We start from the raw sequence: 16,612 nt of genomic DNA, 5'->3' as shown, positions 1-16,612 counted from the left end.
CCCAATTAGTTTATGTTTGTTCTAATTAAAAAAAAAGAACAGAACAAGTTTTTTATTTTTGCAGGCCAATCGCTCTTTTGACTTTGGAATACAGCCTCTTTATCAATATACTGCTTCTTTTACACATTCAATCCATAACATCCCTTATTCAATCCATAATCAAGAATAATTAGGATTTCTAAAAAAAAAGAAAAAATAAAGGGTCCACTCATAGGAAAACCCAACCTTTCCCCGCATCCGGCACTAATCTATTTTTAACGTCTAATTAGAGCGGGAATCATTCCAATTAGGAAGTTCAGCTCGTTGCTTTTTATTTTACCAGAATTGGAGCCAGGCTCTATCCATTTATTCATTAGACCCAGAAAATCGTAATTTTGGATTCCATTCAAAAAAGATTGATTTTATTACGACATGCTATTTTTTCCATTCATTACCTTTGAGGATCAGTCGTGGTCTTCTAGACTCTACCAAGAGTCTGGACGAATTTGTTGTTTCATCCAAATGTGTAAAAGATCATAGTCGCACTTAAAAGCCGAGTACTCTACCATTGAGTTAGCAACCCAGATAAAAAAAGGATCTTAGATACGATCGAAATCCAAAAATCAATGGAATTACACCGCGCGCTTCTGTCAAAACATTGAACTAGCAAGACATCAAAAGATTTTTTTATCGACCATGAAAAACACTCAATGCCAAAACGAACAGGTCCGGTTAAATTCCACTAAAGTAAAGTTAAAAAAAGAGCGACCCTAATCACGATGGCCAAATTCTCCTTATTTTTAGCGATTTTTATTAAAAAAAAATATATAAAAAATATATATTATATTGTATGAGAATACATGCAAGAGGAACACCCTTATCATTTGAGCGAAGTGTAGGCGGAAAAATTGAATATGGAGTGAGGATAAAGAGACCCATCTATCTACAAATTCTATTTGTTCAATAGACCTTTGTCAATGGAAATACAATGGTAAGAAAACAAATTAGATAGAAAAAGTAAATAAAATAGGGGCTTATGTTGAATTGGCACGATATAATATAAATCCAAATAGGATTAAAAAAGAGGTAAATTGTGTCTAAATAATTAGACAACTAGGAATACTAATAATCTTCTCCTATCCTACTTTTTGATTCATTTAGTTCTTCAATTAACTCAAAGTTCTTTCTTTTTCTTTAAAGAATTCCGCCTTCCTTAAAATATCATAAACAGTTCTTGTTGGTTGAGCACCCTTTTCAAGGAAATAGAGAATAGCTGGAACATTTAAACAAGTTTGATTCTTTATCGGATCATAAAAACCTACTTTTTGAAGATCTCTTCCTTCTCTTCGAGATCGAACATCAATTGCAACGATTCGATAGACAGCTTATTGGGATAGATGTAGATAAACAACGCCCCCCCCTAGAAACGTATAGGAGGTTTTCTCCTCATACGGCTCGAGAAAATGATTCGAATTTCTGTCGATAATAATAGAAATTAGACTATGACGTGCATTAATTTCCTTACAGAAAAAACAAATTTCATTTATACTCATGACTCAAGTGGGCTAATTTTGCCTGACAAACTTCGAAGGCAAAATCCTTCCAAAATTTTGAGTCGTCTTTAAACTCTTTTCTTTGTCTCATTTCGAACGAATTGACTTTTATTCCTTATTCTGATCCAACTCTGTTGTTGAGACAATTGAAAATTGTGTTTACTTGTTCTGGAATCCTTTATCTTTGATTTGTGAAATCCTTGGGTTTAGACATTACTTCGGGAATTCCTATTTTTTTCTTTCAAAAGAGTAGCAACATACCCTTTTTTCTTATTTCCTTCGATAAAGCATTTATCTCTTCTATAGAAATCTAATAAGAGGGATTGATTCTGATATACTTTTATTGGACTTTATTCTTATTTTAACCTTTCGATTTATTTCTATATTAAGGATAGACTGACAAAGTTGGCCTAATTTATTAGTTTTCACTAACCCTAGATTCTTTCCCTTGATAAAAAAAATTCTGTCCTCTCGAGCTCCATCGTGTACTATGTTACTTAAACCCAGCGCAAATTTGGTTCGGAACGAATAGAACAGGCTATGTCGAGCCAAGAGCATTTTCATTACTATGGAAAATGATGGATAGAAAAATCCACAATCGATCATGTCCTTCAAGTCGCACGTTGCTTTCTACCACATCGTTTTAAACGAAGTTTTACCATAACAAACATTCCTCTTTTCATTGCAAAGTGGTATAGAGAATTGATCCAATATGGATGGAATCATGAATAGTCATTGGTTTAGTTTTTTTATACTAATTAAAACTTGCTATCTATGGAGCAATATGGATAAAAGAAAGTATTTATCCGGGAAGCCTCCGCCAAGATCCAATTTATTTAAACCCATATTAAAATTCTATCATATGAATGAAACATAGTTTGAAAAAGACGACTAAACAAGTTTGCTTAAAACTTATTTATTCTTAAATTTCCACCCTCAACGGATGGCTCGAGATGATCAATCTTGAAGTGAGAAAAGAAGGATTGACTCTTCCTCAATAAATAAACTATCAACCTCCAAAAAAGTTTAATTAATTTAATTACTAGAATTAGAATTCTAGTAGTAATATATTTTTTCAGTACCAAAAACAATTAACTATAATAACTAAATAAACTATTCCAATGAAAAGATTGAAAGTTTTTGGTAGTTATAGAATTCTCGTACTTCTTCAACTCGAATACCAAAAGGAAGAAAAAAATATGACTAAGTGATTTTATTTTATAGTAGAGGCATATCCTGAATGTGCTTGATAGATCCCATTTTTTCATGAAAATAAAGATAGTCAATTTGACTGGACTTAAGACTTTATTATGTTTTCTGAGAAAGAATAAGATATCATTATTCTCTTTAATAAACTTTTGTCTCGTACGGAATACTATATGATTTCACCGTTTGTTTCATCAGAAACAATCTGGGACGGAAGGATTCGAACCTCCGAGTAACGGGACCAAAACCCGCTGCCTTACCACTTGGCCACGCCCCATTTCGGGTTTTATGCGACACTAATAAACACTAGTATGTTTATTTGTTATTCGTCAATACCATTTCAATTACATAAAAAAGGAGGGATATTCTCTTGCTAGTATTCTACACATGCGGATAATATAGAATCAAAAAAATGCATTGATCATTACATGGAATTCTATTAAGATATTATATGAAAGTCGAATTTATTCCACTCTCATTTGAGAGTGCAAATACAAGGAGGTATTTTGTGTTTGGGAAAGTCCGAAGAAAAAAGATTTTGAATCTGCCTTTTCCTTCTTTCCCTTAAAAAAATAACTCAAGAAAAATCCAATTATTTACTCTACAAGAATGAAATGCTTGTTATGCCTAATATACTTAGTTTAACCTGTATCTGTTTTAATTCTGTTCTTTATCCTACTAGTTTTTTCTTTGCCAAATTACCCGAAGCTTATGCTATTTTCAATCCAATCGTGGATATTATGCCTGTTATACCTCTATTCTTTTTTCTATTAGCCTTTGTTTGGCAAGCTGCTGTAAGTTTTCGATGAAATCTTTAGTACTCTGTATGCCAAATTGAATGATGTGTTCATTCCAAAAAAAATTTAAAAATGGGTAAAAGCCGAGAAGTTTTATATTTTTATATTATGAACCTTCGATTCTAAAATTTAAATTCTTCTACATTGAATGGGTAGCTACAGCAATAAATTTGGATCAGCCTTTCTACTCCCCTGCACCTAGGTTGAGCAGGTACCTAAAGGTCACCCACAATACCTAACCACCTAACCCTATTTTTGCTATTGATAAGAGTGCTTATTATAAAAGAATTCTTGCAATTTTTTTCAAGAATTCTTTTTTGCATTTTTAGGTATAAAAAAAAAACCATCCTAGTGGATCCGTGTGGTAAGGAAAAACTGGTAATCTATTCCTTAAAAAAAAATCTTGGAGATTATGTAATGCTTACTCTCAAACTTTTTGTTTATACAGTAGTGATATTCTTTGTTTCACTCTTTATCTTTGGATTCTTATCTAATGACCCAGGACGGAATCCTGGACGCGAGGAGTAAAAATTCAGTTTTTTTTTTTTCTTATTGGATTTGTTTCGTACATTTATCTATGAGAAAATCCGGGGGTCAGAATTCTTTCCAATTCGAAAGTCCCAAATGATCCAAGGGAGCGGAAAGAGAGGGATTCGAACCCTCGGTACAAAAAAATTGTACAACGGATTAGCAATCCGCCGCTTTAGTCCACTCAGCCATCTCTCCACGTTCCAAAGCGAAAGGTTTCCGTGATATGATATAGGCAAGAAATAAGAAATAACGGTTGCAAAAAACCCCCTTTTTTTCTTTCAAAAGTCTATAAAAATTATATTGCCAATTCCATTTTAATTATATTCTTTTTTCTTAATGTTAATAAAAAAAGAAGAAAATTCTTGTTTTTTCTTTCTAAAAATCGATATTGGCCGAGAGACAATCAAATAGATTTTCTCTTTAGCGGGCATTTCCATATAGGACTTGTTATAATTATAATAAAACAAGCAGGTTATATAAAAAAAAAACGCTTTTTTTGTCGATTATTTATCAAGAAAGCAAAAAGGGTTCTTATCAAATCCACCATAAAATTGGAAAGAAGCATAAAGTAAGTAGACCTGACTCCTTTAATGATGCCTCTATCCGCTATTCTGATATATAAATTCGATGTAGATGAAATTGTATAAGCGAATTTTTTTTATTTCCTTAGACTTAGACCGCGCAAGACAAGAATTTTTCGCTATTTACGATTTCATATTCTTGTTACTAGATGTTCTATAGGAATAAGAAGAAATCGCAACTCCTTTGCGCTACACATAAAATTGGATTTCGAAGGTCCATTTTTTTTTTTCAGAATCCTCTATTTTAGTTCTTCCACCCATGCAATAGAGAGGGAATGGGAAAAGAAGGGTTACTTTTATTTTCATTTTTCCCTTAAAAGATAGACTTTGAAATAGGAGTCTTGGAATAATGCTGAATTCAAAGGTTTATTTCTTTCTATAGTATAAGAAAAACAATTTATTTCTATTTCTATAGTATAAGAAAAACAAATAGTATAAGAAAAACAAATCGAATCAAATTCATGGATTTACCACGACCTCGGTTGTGACTGTGACTCCATAGATAAAAATGGGAAATTTCTCTCTTCGAGACCATTGAAAAAGGGCATTGAACGACAAAGAAATCGTCCACAGATAATAAAACTATCATATGCCTTGGAAAGTGATATGAGGTGCTCGGAAATGGTTGAAGTAATTGAATAGGAGGATCACTATGACTATAGCCCTTGGTAGAATTCCTAAAGAAGAAAATGATCTATTTGATACTATGGATGACTGGTTACGAAGGGACCGTTTCGTTTTTGTAGGATGGTCTGGCCTATTGCTCTTTCCTTGTGCTTATTTCGCTTTAGGGGGTTGGTTTACAGGGACAACTTTTGTAACTTCTTGGTATACCCATGGATTGGCTAGTTCCTATTTGGAAGGTTGTAATTTCTTAACCGCAGCAGTTTCTACCCCTGCCAATAGTTTAGCACACTCTTTGTTGCTACTATGGGGGCCCGAAGCACAAGGAGATTTTACTCGTTGGTGTCAATTAGGCGGTCTATGGACTTTTGTAGCTCTCCACGGGGCTTTTTGCACTAATAGGTTTCATGTTACGCCAATTTGAACTTGCTCGGTCTGTTCAATTGCGGCCTTATAATGCAATCTCATTCTCTGGTCCAATTGCTGTTTTTGTTTCTGTATTCCTTATTTATCCACTGGGGCAATCTGGTTGGTTCTTTGCGCCGAGTTTTGGCGTAGCAGCGATATTTCGATTCATCCTTTTCTTCCAAGGATTTCATAATTGGACGTTGAACCCATTTCATATGATGGGAGTTGCCGGAGTATTAGGTGCGGCTCTGCTATGCGCTATTCATGGAGCGACCGTAGAAAACACTCTATTTGAGGACGGTGATGGTGCAAATACCTTCCGTGCTTTTAACCCAACTCAAGCTGAAGAAACTTATTCCATGGTCACTGCTAACCGCTTTTGGTCCCAAATCTTTGGTGTTGCTTTTTCCAATAAACGTTGGTTACATTTCTTTATGCTATTTGTACCCGTCACCGGTTTATGGATGAGTGCTATTGGCGTAGTTGGCTTGGCTCTGAACTTACGTGCCTATGACTTTGTTTCCCAGGAAATCCGTGCAGCGGAAGATCCTGAATTTGAGACTTTCTACACCAAAAATATTCTTTTAAACGAGGGTATTCGTGCGTGGATGGCAGCTCAGGATCAGCCTCATGAAAATCTTATATTCCCTGAGGAGGTTCTACCACGTGGAAACGCTCTTTAATGGAACTTTCGTTTTAGCTGGTCGTGACCAAGAAACCACCGGCTTTGCTTGGTGGGCTGGGAATGCCAGACTTATCAATTTGTCCGGTAAACTGCTTGGAGCTCATGTAGCCCATGCCGGATTAATCGTATTCTGGGCCGGAGCAATGAACCTATTTGAAGTGGCCCATTTCGTACCAGAAAAGCCCATGTATGAACAAGGGTTGATTTTACTTCCACACTTAGCTACTCTAGGTTGGGGAGTAGGGCCAGGGGGGGAAGTTCTAGATACTTTTCCGTACTTTGTATCTGGCGTACTTCACCTAATTTCCTCCGCAGTCTTAGGCTTCGGTGGCATTTATCACGCGCTTCTGGGACCCGAGACTCTTGAGGAATCTTTTCCATTCTTTGGTTATGTCTGGAAAGATAGAAATAAAATGACTACAATTTTGGGTATTCACTTAATTTTGTTAGGTCTAGGTGCTTTTCTTCTAGTACTCAAGGCTCTTTATTTTGGCGGTGTATATGATACCTGGGCCCCTGGGGGGGGAGATGTAAGAAAAATTACCAATTTGACCCTTAGCCCCAGTGTTATATTTGGTTATTTACTAAAATCTCCTTTTGGTGGAGAAGGGTGGATTGTTAGTGTAGATGATTTAGAAGATATAATTGGTGGGCATGTATGGTTGGGTTTTATTTGTGTATTTGGCGGAATTTGGCATATTTTAACCAAACCCTTCGCATGGGCTCGCCGTGCATTTGTATGGTCTGGAGAAGCTTACTTGTCTTATAGTTTAGCTGCTTTATCTGTCTTTGGTTTTATCGCTTGTTGTTTTGTATGGTTCAATAATACAGCTTATCCGAGTGAGTTTTATGGACCCACCGGGCCAGAAGCTTCTCAAGCTCAAGCATTTACTTTTCTAGTTAGAGACCAGCGTCTTGGAGCTAATGTGGGATCCGCTCAAGGACCCACAGGTTTAGGTAAATATCTAATGCGTTCCCCAACTGGGGAGGTTATCTTTGGAGGGGAAACTATGCGTTTTTGGGACCTTCGTGCTCCATGGTTAGAACCTCTAAGGGGCCCCAACGGTTTGGACTTGAGTAGGTTGAAAAAAGACATACAACCTTGGCAAGAACGACGCTCAGCAGAATATATGACCCACGCTCCTTTAGGCTCTTTAAATTCCGTGGGTGGCGTAGCTACCGAGATCAATGCAGTTAATTATGTCTCTCCTAGAAGTTGGTTATCAACTTCTCATTTTGTTCTAGGATTCTTCTTTTTTGTGGGCCATTTATGGCATGCAGGAAGAGCCCGAGCTGCTGCAGCAGGTTTTGAAAAGGGAATCGATCGTGATTTGGAACCTGTTCTTTACATGAACCCTCTTAACTAAGATTTTCTTATTTATACCTGTTCTACTTTTTTTCTGTTCTGGCTCGGTTATTCCATCTAGCGAGCCATTCATTCCTTTTTATGAAAGAAAGATAAGGGACAGAAAAAAAAAAATGAAAGAAACAAACGTATTCAATAAGCAAAAGGAGAGAGAGGGATTCGAACCCTCGATAGTTCCTAGAACTATACCGGTTTTCAAGACCGGAGCTATCAACCACTCAGCCATCTCTCCACAGCCTAATCCTTATTTTACTCCTACAAATAGAACATAGCCATATAAAAAATAAAAAGATTTATTAGCCTCTAGAAAGATATCAGATACAAGTTCCTTTTCGATATATCTCTGTATACTGTATACACGGATACAGGATCCGCTATACCCGCTTGTGAAATAAAGAGTAAATAATCTCTTCTCACCCCCATATCCAAATAAAAAAGCGGTTTAAGTAATAAATTTGAATTAAAGAGAAGAATCAATGGATTCATGATTAAACCCTCCTACTTCTTGTATTTTTTTACAATTTTGGTTTAAGTGAGGGATCAAATATGTAGTCAACTTTATTTGATGGTAGCTTGGAGGATTAGAAATATGACTATTGCTTTCCAATTAGCTGTTTTTGCATTAATTGCGACTTCCTCAGTCTTAGTAATTAGTGTACCCCTTGTATTTGCTTCTCCTGATGGTTGGTCAAATAATAAAAATGTTGTATTTTCCGGTACATCGTTATGGATTGGACTAGTCTTTCTCGTAGCTATTCTGAATTCTCTCATTTCTTAAATTAAATTTGGTTAATATTTATTAACCCCATAAAAAAGAAATAATAAAGGCCATTTCTTCTAAAAAATTAGAATAGTGAGACGTATTAAAACGCAATTTGCGTTCCGAATTGCTAGCTCTTCTCTTTCAGTATTATGAAATTCCATTCCCATTAGAATATTCATTCACAGATAATAAAAAAAGGAAAACTCTAATATAATAGAAAATGAAATGAAACGGTCGACCCAGACATAGAAGGTCGACCCAGGCGGATATACGCTATAAAATATATACCGTAGCGAGCGTAGTTCAATGGTAAAATATCTCCTTGCCAAGGAGAAGATACGGGTTCGATTCCCGCCGCTCGCCCGCTTAATTTATCAAAGTACTATGATAAAAAGTTTAGTCTAGTTAACTGTTTAACTACTTATATTAAATTAAGTATTAATTAGGTGTTAGTCTAGTGCCGTATCCCTTACTATCTTACCCTTCCTTTGCATCCCACTCAAAAAAAGAGGGCGCTCCGGAGGCAGAAATAGAACTCGCCAACAGAGCTCCAAAAATTGGGTATTAACTGAGACAAACAACGGGCAAACTTTTTTTAAAGGGAAGAGAGAGGTAGACTGTCCCTTTCGTTTCATTTTTATTTTCTGCAGGGTAGGGAGAAGCCTTGCGCCTTCTTTTTTTGAAGGCAAGTGACTTCGCAAACTGCTCAATTTTGCCCTCTAGGGCCGGGAACTAATGAATAAAAAAGGGTTGGATACGCCCCTCTACATATCTAGAGAAATAGAATAGTCCTTTTATACAGACTGCTAAGTGCGGAGACGGGAATCGAACCCGTGACCTCAAGGTTATGAGCCTCGTGAGCTACCAAACTGCTCTACTCCGCTCTGGAGTACCAGAAACTGGTGGACAAAAAAGGCTTGAATACAAGCCTCTAACATGTCTAGACAAAGAGAATACTCCTTTTATACAGAATGGAGCGGGTAGCGGGAATCGAACCCGCATCGTTAGCTTGGAAGGCTAGGGGTTATAGTCGACGTTGGTTGATTATTTTTAACGTCTCTAATTCAAAACCGAACATGAAATTTTGATTTCATTCGGCTCCTTTATGGATATTCTCACCACTTAACATCTATGTCAGCTTTTCTATTTGAATGGAACCAAAGCTCTCCGCTTTCTAGATGATCCTTATAGAGTAGGAGATAGAAATTCTATCTAAATCCATCTAATCTACTTACTTCGTTCCCTAATTTCATTCAAGAGATCCTGAGGAAAAGAATTGGGTTTCCACCGAGCTTAAACAATATGCGGATGGTTCTAGTAAACCAAAACTATCGTTTTTTAGCTATTTGGCTTCCTTATTCCTTATTTTAAGAAGATTTAGTTACGATTGGAAATCAACTTTTTTGTATCTTCATCCATAGATCCTTTACTCATATTTTCAAAATTGGAATACTTAATCCAATGCAAAATTATGCTTCGCGACTCTGTACTCATAATCCTATTTTTATTTTGGATGCAATTTAAATTAGTCTTTGGATACAAATCGCCAGAATGTATATTCTTCCTCAATATGCTATTGAGAGGAAAAGGATTTAATCCTTTATAAGAACTAAAGTTTTCATCGGAATATAAAAATAAAAAACTAAAAAACTTAAGGATGCCTTAAGTATATCATTTCAAATTCAGTTATTATATAGAACGAATCACACTTTTACCACTAAACTATACCCGCTACATTGTAGATTATGGTATAAATGGTACCCTTTGTCAAGGATAGCCATTTGACAAGAAGGCTAATTCCCCCTTATTGAATCAGATGGAGAAGGTTCATGACACTGAGCCGTTGGTACTTCTACTTCGATCGCTCGCCTTTACTTTAGGATTTAGATAGCCCCTCTGGTCTGTAAAAAAAATCTTTTCTTACCATGCTAATAGCGCCTGAACCAAATGTATTTATTTTGATTAGGATCCTATTCTACGGTTACGACTACAATAATAATTATTTACTTTGCAAGGACGTAAGTGTGTCAGACTGCTAAATTGTTTTATTATTCCTACAATATAAACTAGGGGATATAGGGGGTAACACTGTCCCTATAAATTCCTTTTTCCTTTTCTTTTTTGTCCAGAATTGAACAAAAAAGAAATTATGGAAGATGTTTTCTTCCCCCATTAAGTCCGAGCCATAGAGTAAGAGTGAGATGAGTTTTCCAAATTCATCATAGACTTTCCCTATGGCTTGATAGAAGTAAGCAGCAAAGAGTCGTAACTTAAAGAAAAAAACGGACAGGGCCGACAGATTTACCTGATGTAAAGAAGATCCTAAAAGTCTCTGATTAGTCGACTCTCTCCATTTAACACTTTCCTCTCTCTCCTTTTTTCCACTGACTCAATTCTAGTTTATTAGATTCTTGTTTAAAAGAATGAAAAAAGTTCAATAGAACTAAGAACACATAAAAAATAGCATAGAGGATCAAGGCCATTACCAAAAGTTCCTCCCAAGGATCCTATATCCTATTGGGTATCTGTTCCCCGCCTTTTCCCGCTAGGATCGGAAATCTTATATTTTCCATATCCATATACCGTTGAATCCTTGGGGTTCCAGAATCCGCCTATTTTACTAGTCTTCGGAAACGGAAAACCCTGAACCAAGAAGAGTTGGATATGTTATGTAGGGTATGTTTTTTTTTTATTAATTTTATTTTGAGCTCTCAAGATATCGATATATACATATACAATCTCTACATAATGTCTCTCTCTCTATCTCTATATATTATATATATAATATGTACATTATGCAGTAGACCCATAATGGGAAATCCAAGTGGCTAATTTTTGAATTAAATAAAAAGCCCTTTTAACTCAGTGGTAGAGTAATGCCATGGTAAGGCATAAGTCATCGGTTCAAATCCGATAAAGGGCTTTTTAAATTAGTGGTAGAGTAATCTCGTGCTAAGACGTAAGTCGTTGGTTCGAATCTGATAGAGTACTTTTCTACTAAATTGATTCACTTTTGTTCTTTGTTTTTGAAACTTTCTCTATATTTTTAGAGAATTTTATGACTTAGTGCGGGATGGATGCATTTTTGGTCTGAACACTAAATGAAGCACGGAGAATTAATCTATAACGATCAACTAAAAAAAATCCTAGATGAAAACATAACAGAAAAGTTGGAAAAACTCTTTGCTTTGGATCTATTTATACTTTTCGAGTATATTGACAATTCCAAAAAACTGCTCATACTATGATTATAGTATAATCACGAGCGGTTGTATATGGCCCTATCGTCTAGTGATGCCCCTATCGTCTAGTGGTTCAGGACATCTCTCTTTCAAGGAGGCAGCGGGGATTCGACTTCCCCTGGGGGTAGGGAGTATTATGAAAGGAGGTTAATCATAGATTAGCAAAAACCCTAGAATAAATTCTTCCTGGGTCGATGCCCGAGTGGTTAATGGGGACGGACTGTAAATTCGTTGACAATGTCTACGCTGGTTCAAATCCAGCTCGGCCCAAACCAAAAATCTAGGGCTTCGTGAGTATGAACTAAATCCTTTTGTTTTTCTTCCATAAAATAAAATGTCTGATCTATAGAAATAAAAGATAAAGAAAAAAGGGAAATTTTTTTTTTCTAATCCATATCTCTCTCATTCCTTTCTTACAAACAAAAGAGTTTTTCTTATTGAAGGCTGGATTATTATCCATTTTTAGTGATAAAAAATCACGACATACTAGTTATGTCACTCTCACTATACCCACGTATAATATAATATGTGGGTATGTAGTATATGATTCGTCTATTTCTTAGAGTACGAAAGACGAATCGAATCTTCTTATGGTTCTATTTAAGAATGGGTATGCCATACACCCCGCGGGGATTGTAGTTCAATTGGTCAGAGCACCGCCCTGTCAAGGCGGAAGCTGCGGGTTCGAGCCCCGTCAGTCCCGAACTAGGGTTCAATGAATGGAGAAATTGATATTTCCTTTTTCCATGAAAAAAAGGGGCAGGGAGCAAGATCAAATACCCACAGGGCACCCTTACTTCACTTTTTTATTTTGCATCCCTCATTAAAGAGGGAGGGAAGGCATATAGGAATTTTTTTTCACTACTCCCGATCGATAAAGATAAAGAAAGACACACATACGATATGTGGATTAGTAGAATTTAGGATATTATATTACTCTATCTTTCTTTATGATGATACCATCCTCATCTTAATTTCCTATTCCACTCTTATGGAATAGAGTACCGGTATTTTACCGGAATCCATACATAAATCGTATTCCCTTTTTATTTCAGACCTCTTTTCCCCATCTCACTTCTACTGCTTATTTGGATGTCTATGTGACCCATAGAAAGTTGGTCATATAATACATACATAATTGTATGTATAACTATAAGAAAAAGGAAGGGAAATTGTATAAGATTAAGAAAGTAGAAGATTAAGAAAGCTCGTGGGTTAGAGATATAGAAAAGAAAAAGTAGAAAAGGATTAAAAAAGAGGGAATTCCTAATCCAATCAAAAAACCCATTTTGGTCTTAGTGTGGATAGAGGATCTTCCTATGTTATACTATATAACTCTCATCCGTGAAATATAACTCTCATCCATGAATTGATTTGATAGATCCGATATTCATAATATTGAATTGATTCAGTATTATCAGAATGCAAGCCCTACCCTTGAATTTACAAGATACCCCTTTTTCCTCTCCATGGGATTACATCCCGAGTTATTGTGAAAATAAAAAATAAAGAGGTTATGGAAGTCAATATTCTCGCATTTATTGCTACTGCACTGTTCATTCTAGTTCCTACTTCTTTTTTACTTATTATTTATGTAAAAACAGTCAGCCAAAATAATTAATTGGAATTCCAATTAATCATTGAAGAAATTAAAAAGGGATTAAATAAAAAAAATCCAAGTCTTAAATGAAAGGATCTGGTTGGAATCTTAAAGTGTGGTAGAAAGAACTACATATAGTTTTTTCTACGACACTTTAGATTCTTTCTATTATATTATCTTTGAATCTACATAGAATAGATTAGTAGATTGAAATAGTTAAGTAGTCTAATTCAATTTCTTTTTTCATTGCATCCACTTAATTTCAATCAGGTCAAAATAAAAAAATCTAAGACAATTCTTGACCAAAGAATCCATGGAAGGAAAGAAAAATAATATTAAGAATAGACTATAGTAAAAAGTAAAAGGAAATGGAAAATGTGTGATATGCCGTGAATAGTTCCGTGGAAGAAAGTCGAATTTTCTTATGTATAGAACTTTTTTTAACCATTCGTCATTTCTAGTAGAAATTATGAATTGGTATAATGGCTCTTTCTTACATTACAACTTACAATACAAGAGTTTCTTACAGGAGTGAAACAAAACTAAAGAAAAAGATTAAAGAATAACGTTTGACAAAATGATTAATGCAAAATGATCCATTAATGAAAAGAATTGATACAACAATTTGATTACTTAATCAATTAGTAGTATCCCTAGAGTCCACTCCTTCCCCATACTACTAGTGAAAGAGAAAATGTAAAGACTACCATTAAAGCAGCCCAAGCGAGACTTACTATATCCATCTAAATTATGTCTCCTATTTCTATGAAGGGATTATTCTATTCTACTATTGATCAATAATCATAGTGGAATCAAGGGTACAGAGTCAAAAAGGGATTCCGCCCTAAGGCCATGGATCAATCAGTTCAAGGAATTTACTCCTAACAAATTCTTATAGGAATTCTGGTAGAATTAGAGAGCATTAAAAATACGATACTATAGCCCTTTTTTCCTTAAAAAAAGAAAGAGTACGGGAATGATGTCCTGAATAGAAGAAGCGGGAATAGGAAGATTTTTTATTCCTTTTGTTACTCTTTTTTTTTTTTTAAGCAAAGGACGCCCGAATATACCATAAAATTAACGATAGATAAATATTTATTGGATACCTACCTTACCTAATGTTTATTTTTGACCTAAACCCTGCAGCCTTGCTTTGTATCATTCTATGAAAGAATGAAGAGGAAGAGATTTTATCCATAACACAACTCCTAAATTGATTTTTGATCGACCTATTTAATCTGATTCTCGTTAGAATTAAAATTAAGTAGTCCTTACTTTAGTGTATGTAGGTAACATAAGATGTACGATAAAAAAATGTATAATAATTAGTAAGTCTTGATATTCTTTCGTGGAGTCCCTTCTTGAATCTTAGATTGAAAAAAAAAAAGAATGCCCCTTAGGGACCTTTCTTTGGATACCAAGATTTCTGACATCTTATCCTCGTATTTTAAAATTATCAAATCGAATCTCAATTAAGAACCAATTCAAATTCATATAATAAAAGAATAAGGAAACACTACCTCACCCCTATTGATAACCATTTTGGCCACTACCGTCAAAACAAACCCTAACCCTAGTTTGAGGATAGAACTATGGTATGGTTTCTCTAAACCCAGTATCGGCAGGCCCAGTTACTCTCTTGCCCGAACTTATGCGAAGTAAAAATTGATCGAATTCGATCAGCACTATAAAAAAAACCTAAGTATTTTATTGATCAGGCGGCACCCAGATTTGAACTGGGGATAAAGGATTTGCAGTCCCCTGCCTTACCGCTTGGCCATGCCGCCAAAAAATCCGATCAAAAATCTAGAAAACAGCAAGTATTCATCCACGTTTTCTTACGAAAAGCCCCTTTTATTTTGAATATAATTCTACTTACTTTTTTCCAATCTTTTTCAAAAAATCTATTCCTGCTTTTTTTGATCCAGTTTCTATTATTCTCCTCGATAGATTCTATCTTAAAACATACATTGTTAACACAATAAAACTTCCCATTTCTTTCTATTGAGATGAAAAAGAAGAAAAAGTGGATTTCTATTCACAGGCTGCAAAATTCAGAATAAATTGGAACCGTTAACTAGAATTCTCTTTTTTTTATTGCAGTAGTGAACTACTCTTAAATCGGTATTATCTCCCCCCCCTTCAATGGCATAATAAAATAGTATGACTTTATGCTTAATCCGTGTATAGGTAAACTTTAGGTCCGAACAGCATTATTATCCAAAGATCCCCTTTATGTACATATCTCTATGGAGAATCATGCTTTAATTTTTAAAAGTATTAAATTAAATATCTTGAATAAAAAAAGGAAATTTGCTCTGATATAGAGTATAACCTTACTATCTTGGCCTACCCAAGTGAAATTACGATAAAAGAAAAGCATGGATATGGGGAGAGGTGGATAACTAGATTGGCATGTACTTAAAAAAGGGACTTACTTGATTTTAGAATTCCACAATGAAATACTGAATTTTCTAGTAATTATACTACTCCGATCCGAAATAAAAAAGAACCCTCAAATTATTTTGAGAAATTAAAGTAAGCACGCTATTCTAAATCGAAGTAAAGTCAAACTTTCTAGTATATTATATTACGGCTTTATTACATTCATAGAAAGGAGATAAAATGAGAAATCTTTGCCATCCAATCTGATTAGAATATCATAACATAAAGTATAAGTGGCAGAATTTTTTTTTTTAGGAATGTTTTATCAATTCATTTTCATTTCATTTGTACCCCTGGCAAACTCGAACTTTCGTCCAAATGGTCTCTATTCATATGTATGAAATACATATATGAAATACGTATGTGGAGTTCCCTAGAATTTCATGTGATTCAGTAAACAGAATATAGATTCCATGATTGCTAGATCGATCCAGAGGGATTGATGAAGAGTGAGCTGATAATGGAATTTTTCTTTGATAAACAGGAAACTTAAGATTAAGATGCTCCGGAATGGAAACGAGGGAATGTCCACAATACCCGGATTTAGTCAGATCCAATTCGAGGGATTTTGTAGGTTCATTAATCAAGCCTTAGCAGAAGAACTTGACAAGTTTCCAACAATTAAAGATCCAGATCACGAAATTGCATTTCAATTATTTGCGAAAGGATATCAATTGCTAGAACCCTCGATAAAAGAAAGAGATGCTGTGTATGAATCACTCACCTATTCTTCCGAATTATATGTATCTGCGAGATTAATTTTTGGTTTCGATGTGCAAAAGCAAACCATTTCTATCGGAAACATTCCTATAATGAATTCCTTAGGAACCTT

At 35.0% G+C, this 16,612-nt stretch overlaps 5 non-coding genes across 5 annotated transcripts; 2 read left to right on the top strand and 3 right to left on the bottom strand.

The window, feature by feature from the left end:
- Window positions 1–4,173: 4,173 nt before the first annotated feature.
- On the bottom strand, window positions 4,174–4,261 carry TRNAS-GCU (transfer RNA serine (anticodon GCU)). Its single transcript has one exon. It is a non-coding gene; the product is annotated as a tRNA-Ser (tRNA).
- A 3,613-nt stretch (window positions 4,262–7,874) lies between these two features.
- Window positions 7,875–7,962, bottom strand: TRNAS-UGA (transfer RNA serine (anticodon UGA)). The gene has a single exon. It is a non-coding gene; the product is annotated as a tRNA-Ser (tRNA).
- Window positions 7,963–11,344: 3,382 nt separating this feature from the next.
- On the top strand, window positions 11,345–11,416 carry TRNAT-GGU (transfer RNA threonine (anticodon GGU)). Its single transcript has one exon. It is a non-coding gene; the product is annotated as a tRNA-Thr (tRNA).
- A 507-nt stretch (window positions 11,417–11,923) lies between these two features.
- On the top strand, window positions 11,924–12,005 carry TRNAY-GUA (transfer RNA tyrosine (anticodon GUA)). Its single transcript has one exon. It is a non-coding gene; the product is annotated as a tRNA-Tyr (tRNA).
- A 3,046-nt stretch (window positions 12,006–15,051) lies between these two features.
- TRNAC-GCA (transfer RNA cysteine (anticodon GCA)) lies at window positions 15,052–15,122 on the bottom strand. Its single transcript has one exon. It is a non-coding gene; the product is annotated as a tRNA-Cys (tRNA).
- Between the last annotated feature and the right edge of the window lie 1,490 nt (window positions 15,123–16,612).

This window comes from Aegilops tauschii, unplaced genomic scaffold, assembly GCF_002575655.3.
Source record: "Aegilops tauschii subsp. strangulata cultivar AL8/78 unplaced genomic scaffold, Aet v6.0 ptg000578l_obj, whole genome shotgun sequence".
Taxonomy (NCBI): Eukaryota; Viridiplantae; Streptophyta; class Magnoliopsida; order Poales; family Poaceae; genus Aegilops; species Aegilops tauschii.
The sequence above is the reverse complement of the archived record's forward strand: the minus strand, read 5'-3'. Positions and strand labels throughout refer to the sequence as shown.